The sequence below is a fragment of the Camellia sinensis genome, chromosome 10, assembly GCF_055761805.1.
Source record: "Camellia sinensis isolate YWXY chromosome 10, ASM5576180v1, whole genome shotgun sequence".
NCBI classification, from domain to species: Eukaryota; Viridiplantae; Streptophyta; class Magnoliopsida; order Ericales; family Theaceae; genus Camellia; species Camellia sinensis.
This window is the reverse complement of record NC_138970.1, coordinates 89,364,553-89,370,577: the sequence shown is the minus strand read 5'-3', so window position 1 is coordinate 89,370,577 and position 6,025 is coordinate 89,364,553. Positions and strand designations below refer to the sequence as shown.

Here is a 6,025-nt window from a genome sequence, read left to right as displayed (position 1 = left end):
TTTTCAATTAAGTTTTAAAAACTTATAATTAAACAAATTTTCTCTTTTCATATGTCACATTAAAAATTCAAAATTATTTTCAAAACTCATAATCACACAAATTTTCTCTTTTCAAATCATAATTTCAAAACTCTAACAAATACTACCTTAGTTTTTTTAATTTTTTTATGAGATAAAAAAAATTAATGTATTTGAGAATATTTTTTAATTAAATAGATAATTGTAAAAAAAAAATAATTAATTATTGTGTATGATGTGATCCTTTGTTATTAGAGTTGAAATTTTTTTTTTTTTTTTCCCTCTTGTGTGAGATTTTTTGGGTTGTTTGAAAGTCAAAAAGTCGCTTCTCAAAAAAATTGTTTGAATTTAAATGTCCACATTCAACATATTTTGAATATACATGTTGGAAGCAAGAATAATTTTTTTTCAAAGATGTCGTTTTTCTTTTTATATTTATACAAGGATAATACTTCGTAACTCAAAATTGCATTGCCTCGAATGGCTCGACTGTCCAAAACGACGTCATTTTGGAAAGATTTTTTTTTTTTATTATCTCGGAGATAGAAGGAAGAAGAGAAAGAAGAGAAAGAGAGAGAAGAGAGAGGAAGAGGGAACATAGAGAGAGAGAGAGAGGGCTCGACCGTCGATCGCCGCTGCCATCGTTACTGTTAGACTTATTTATTTTGATGATTTATTTAATTATATTTTAATTTATTTGAAAGAGAAAAATAGAATCAAAATTTATTTTGATAATTTATTTAAAAGAGAAAAATAGAATCAATATTTATTTTGATGATTTTATGTTTTAATCAAAATTTATTTTATCTTATTATTTCTCACCTAAACCTTTATCATAAATGTTGTTAGAATGTATTTAATATTTTATTAAATCAGGAGTTCAAACAGCCCAAAACAAAGGTTCAAATAGCCTAGCACAGCAGCAGGCCAAAAGGTTCAAGTGGAAAATATTCAAATTAGTAATGATAGAAATACAACGGCTATAAAGGTTCAAAATGCCAAAAGGTTCAAAAGGTTCAAGTGGAAGATATTCAAATTTATAATGATGGAGTGAAAGATATTCAAATTGGTAATGATGGAAGTACAACGGGTATAAACGGTTATAAATTCAAAAGAATACAACGGCTATAAACGGCTATAATTTTCATTATATATACCAAAGCCTCTAATGTAAGTAAGTTACAAAAACCTAAAAATATTCTTTGATCTATAATCACTCACATATATTCTCATAAATTATACACTGAGCCTTATAGCATTAAGCTCATCTTTCCTGTGTGAGATTTACAGAAAAATTAAAGCTTCATTTTATATATCTATTTTTTAGAGATATTTATTGTAAGCTTTCTTTGAAAACAAAAATATCATTTCATCTTGTAAAAGTGTTGCAAACACTGTGTTCTTGAAATCTTGAGAGTGATTGTAAATCACCTAAGATTTGCAAAAGTTTGGGCTTGTGAAGTCTATGTAAAATCCGTGAAGGATTGCTCCATATGTAAAGAGGATGCTAGCACCCCTATGAAGCTAGAAGATAGTGGAAAATCTCAAGTGAAGCTTGAGGAGTGGATGTAGGCTTGGTTGAAGCCGAACCACTATAAATTTGTTTATCTCCTCTTCCCTAATCTCTTTACTTCCCTACTACTGCTATAGTTATCTAATATTCATGTGTTAATCATTTGATTTACCATGTATGTTAGTTATACTTTATTATTATTTTGCTTGATCATTTACTGGTAAGTTCATCATTGTGCTTGTTAATAAATTGTTGTACTAGTAGTTAATTTTATTGGGGTATTATTGATTTTAATTTGTAGAAACCTAATTCACCCCCCCTCTTAGGTTGTTTTTTGGGTAACAGTCACCACTGCCTCCGATCTCCAATTTTTCACCACCGCTCGACCATAACCAGTCCAGTCGAACACAAAGAGAGAGAGGCTTCACCCATCACCAAATCACAACCGTCGATCATCGTCACCATCGTCCACGTCGATTGACGCCTCTATCGTCGTTGCTGCCTCCGATCTCCCCACAACTAGTCCGGTCGAACTGTCCCCTCTCTTTCTTCTCTCCCCAATCTTTTTCAGAGAGAAAAGGAAAAGGAAAAAAAAATAAAAAATGATCTGTATATACACAGATCTATGTATACACATAAAGGAGACGGTTTTGTGTATGATAATGATGTATTGATTTTTTTTTTTAGATTCTACAATTTTTATTTATTTATTATTTTTGTGATTGTTGGTTGTTGATGATGAAAGAAAGAAAAAAAAAATTGTTAATGATTGTTGGTTGTTGTTGATGATATATCGTTGAAATTTTTTCAGATTTTACATTTTTTTTTTTTTTAGATTGTTGATTCTACATCTTTTCATTTGGTTGTTGATGATGTATTTTTTCATTTTTTCAGATTGATGATGTATTGTTGATTCTTTGATGATGATGTATTGGGATTGTTGATTCTACATTTTTTCATATTCTAAATTGTTGGTTCTTTCTCAGTTTTCTCTCACTCTTCTCTCTTCCTCTCTTTCTTCTCTTTCCTTTCTGTTAAGAGAGAAAAGGAAAGAAAAAAAAAATAAAAAATGATGTCATTTTTAAATTCTGAGCCATTTCAACTATATGATTTTTCAATTGTGATAAAGATTTTTATATATACATGACCCCCACAATCTCTACTCTCATTTCAACCACTTATAAGGTGAGACTCACACATACATAAGTGAACCTCACACATACATCAAAGGCTAAGATCAAATTAGAGATCATAAAACTCTAAAAAAAGAGTCCCAAAACATTTCTGTTATATTTATTATGACGTGTATTTATAGTTTTCATGATTTACCTATGGTTTAGGAGAGAGATTGAATTAGATTGGGAGACCTAATAATTGAAACACTTTTTATACAGTAAAGAATAAATTAACACAATTTAAATATTACATAATATTGCTTGTCACATATTGTAAAAGCTAAAAATATAATATACATTTTTTAATAGCATTTACACATTTATTCTCAAATTATCCAAATTAGATTTAACACAATTTAAGAACGAGTCAGATTAGAGGACCAAATCAAAACATATTTTTTTTGTACATTAAGGATTAAATTGTCACAAGTTAAACAATAAGAACCAAAATGGCAAAATACTTTTAAGTGCTAAAAAAGTAATTAATCCTTTAATAATAATAAAAGAAGAAATACACGAGTTTCACCAGAACCAACCAAACTAAGAGCAAACAAACGAAAAACCCACAAAATGCATGTAACTGGAACTGGAAGACACATACAAACTTAACACGATAGATATGCATACAACATAAAACCATATATAGTTGAAACAGGCTCCAGCTTGCGGCTTGCACATGGAGTGCCAACAAACTTATCTAGAATCTATCCTTCTTGAACATAAAACTTCATTAGTTATCATCATCCTTGAACGAGCAAGAGAGTAAGCACCATGAAGATTATTGCAATGAACGAGAGAGATGTAACAACAATACAAACTCTGAGACAGAAAGCAAAAAAAAATCAGAAGAACTAGATGTAAGTTTGCTGAAAAAATCGGAAGAATTAATGAAAAATTCACATGTAACAGAAAGTACAAGTGAATCAACAACAAATATTGAATATAATAGTGACACCTAATAAAAAATCTAAAAGGAAATTGGATAGACATCCCTTGCCTACCAACTCATCCAACTCATCCAATCAATGAATGAGAGATTTCAACCTTATTATAGTGATATTGCCACATGGCATCACTATTATACTAGTAAAGCCATCATGGATGTGTATATATATATATATATATACCCACATCTATGCTATATAATTTATTCCATTTTAAAGGAAAAGATGAGAGACCCAAACAAAATAAGCAGACAAGTTAACATAATAAAGAAAAAGAAGAGAAAAGCATCATAGGAGATTTCTTGGGTGAGATAAACATTCACCTTGGATACAGTTAATTCTGATCAGCATAACAGTCCAGAAGCATTAGCTATGGGGGACCTTGTAGCCCAAAATGGCTATGATCGTCTGTATCGCCGTTAGCGCCAGCAGAACAAAGGATGAGACGACTGCCATAGTTGACCTCGGACTGCTAAGAAATGTGCGCCTCAAAGTTGCCCAGTTGCTGCTATAGTAGGCCTCCACTTCTCTGAATTCGTTTTTTAGGTAACACTCTCTAATGTTGAACACAACATGCTCTCCCAATTTCTTAAAAAAATCAGCAACTTGGTCATCACTGTAGGAGGAATTTGAGATAATTCCGTCATCACAAAGGAATGTAACGTCTCTAGTTGAGTTGAGGAGACAATTCATGAAGGCAATATATTCAGAAAAGTATTTCCAGGTAGACCGTGGTAAGTAGCATTGTTCGAAGGCAACACAGTTAATTAGGATAGTTCTGGTGAAATGATTGATGATCACGGGTGGGATTTCTAGCACCCCTTTGTGGAAATTTATGTGCAAGAAATTGCTATCACTGCCTTTTTGTGGCCTAAACTTGACCCCAGCATGCCGGAGTCGTGTCACACATGGTATTGACTGTTCAGATAATGGACAATACCTTGGTAATTCATGTGATCTTCTTCTGTAGAGGTTGGTTAAATAGCTGAGGTAGCTTAAGCGGGGGAGCCATCTTCTTTTGGAGATGCGGCTTAAGTTGGGGAATGATCATTTTGGCAAGCAGTAGCTACGGTAAAACAAATCGAGTAGATGATGGGTTAGTCGAAGATCGGGACGTTGCCCTTCATCCTCGAATGATTCAAAGGACCTCGGCAGGGCAAGATTAAAAAAATTTACGGCTTGCATATGCAACCCCAAGCCTGGCCACTTGACAAAAATATCTTTGTTGCTATTGACATCGCGAATAGAGTGTTCGTATAAATCCAAAAGAACGAAGAAGGGAAGCTGGTTTTCAAGCATCAAGAGGTCTCCAATGAGAATCGGAATTAACCACGGCTCCACGAACACTAGGCTATTGGCATTCGCAGAATCATCACTCCCGCAAACTTGTTGGAAGAGCTCAATGATAAAGCAACCATCAAATAGCATCATCTGAATGAAATCACGACTTGACATATCAATCGGCTCTGAGTATTGTCCTCTTGCCCTCTTCTCTAATGTTGTCATGGCTTGCGTCATGTTCCTTAAAGAAATCTCCGGCTGTCCTGTTCGAGTAAGTAGGGAATCAAGAAAACCCAATTTGTAATCTTGGAATTGAAGATATTTGTCGTGGTGATAAGGGCCTATCGACACCATTTCTGGCTCAATGGCCCTGATGCTGATTCTTTCAAGGTTTTGAGGGACTCTGCCTATGGAAATGGTCTCCCTTTCTGTTATTCCTTCTCTTCTATTTTCTTCCAAGCGCTCCCGTATGAGATTGACGGTATTGTCAATGGATTTCTGTAGAGCAACCTGCATTTTTTTTTTTCTCACTCTCTGGCTCTCTCTTCCCCTTCCACTATTTCACTTGTGTAAGCTGAAGGTGGAGTGACCCTTTCTCATGTTCAGAGCTCAACCAGAAAAGCTGCTTAAGGGTCCGTTTGGGAAGAGTTTTTTCAGGCTTTTTTGGCTATTTTAGTCACAAAAGACAAAATAGATTATTTTAGTCACAAAAAACAAAACATCACATGCAACCCATAATCATTACACTCTTCTCTCATAAAAAAAGTCAAAAAAGCTAAAAAGCCAAAAAGCCCTTCCCAAACCAAGCTTTTTAGCCCAGGTTAAAATAGCTAAAAAAATCAAAAAATCAAAAAGTCAACCCACTTCCCAAACGGAGGCTAAATAAACATTATTTTGGGTACTTCTTGGGAGGTGCAAGTCCTTGAGAAGTCTACTTAGGACTGGTTTGGCATAGACTATATAATCCATCTTTTTATCTTTTTTCTATCACATCACCTCTCTACTTTTCTGCACATCTTTTTGTAAAAAAACAAAAAGTACACTTTTTTAGGACACCCCAAACCAACCCTTACTATTCACTAGAGGAAACCGAA

General features: G+C 33.6%; 1 long non-coding RNA gene across 1 annotated transcript; it reads right to left on the bottom strand.

Annotated features, from left to right (window-relative positions):
• Positions 1 to 3,167: 3,167 nt before the first annotated feature.
• On the bottom strand, positions 3,168 to 5,531 carry LOC145801203 (uncharacterized). Its single transcript, XR_014342302.1, has 2 exons — positions 3,974 to 5,531; positions 3,168 to 3,525 (listed from the first exon to the last, which is right to left on the bottom strand). It is a non-coding gene; the product is annotated as an uncharacterized LOC145801203 (long non-coding RNA).
• Positions 5,532 to 6,025: the final 494 nt, after the last annotated feature.